Here is a 942-nt window from a genome sequence, read left to right on the forward strand (position 1 = left end):
CATACAACCATCTGATGAAGGGAACTACACCTGTGAGTGTGTATATAATGGAGGAACACATTTTTTGCATCTCAATATTTCTGTCAATGGTAAGTGTTTGGTTTGCGTGTCACATTTAGYTTGATCTGGAAATGTTTGGTCTCATTTAGTCATCTCTACCATCTCAGTCCAAGTGAACTGGATTGTAATAAAAATAGTGTTCAAACTGAGCATCTGTCAACAATGTAAATGACCAGAGTGSAGGAAGAGAAACAAGCCATATAGGATCATAATGACTTCTTCTCTTTTCTTTTTCAGGATCACATGTCTCAAACAACCTTTCTTTCCAACGTCCTTTCAATGTCATGATAATAACAGCCTTTGCAGGATTTGTAGCAATCGTGGTCCTTGTTGGAATAATCACGAGGAAATGTAATCTCAAGTAAGATATTCTTATTAGCTTGTTAAATGAAAAGTTGATGGGTATTTGACATATTTGGAATTTGAATTAATCAATTCATTTGTTATAGAGGTACTGTAATAATATRCTGTAAATTCAATCTCAAATAGCAATATGATCTATAATTCACATAGAGAACTATGGACCTCAGAAATATGCAGTAGGCTATACTGTAGGTCCAATATTTGTTTGTGCTCTCTTGCCAAGTAAAGTAAAGTAAATGTCAATGGTGTGACTGTGAGTGACAAAGAGCTGGCAAGAGAGCATGAACAGATCTAACTGAGGTCATATGAAATACATGAGGGTATGAAATAGGCTACTTGACCTACATTCGAGTCTGACTCGATAAGGTTATATTGTAAGTCACCAATAACTGAACTATTGAGGGTTCTCACTTCCTGCCTTGTCAAAAATTTGTGTCGGACAAAAACATGCATTCAGCCACGCACAAACACACAAACATTTTGTTCCAGAAAGCATCCGCTGTTTAAAACCATGTTATG

The sequence above is a fragment of the Salvelinus sp. IW2-2015 genome, unplaced genomic scaffold (genome assembly GCF_002910315.2).
Source record: "Salvelinus sp. IW2-2015 unplaced genomic scaffold, ASM291031v2 Un_scaffold5805, whole genome shotgun sequence".
Taxonomy (NCBI): Eukaryota; Metazoa; Chordata; class Actinopteri; order Salmoniformes; family Salmonidae; genus Salvelinus; species Salvelinus sp. IW2-2015.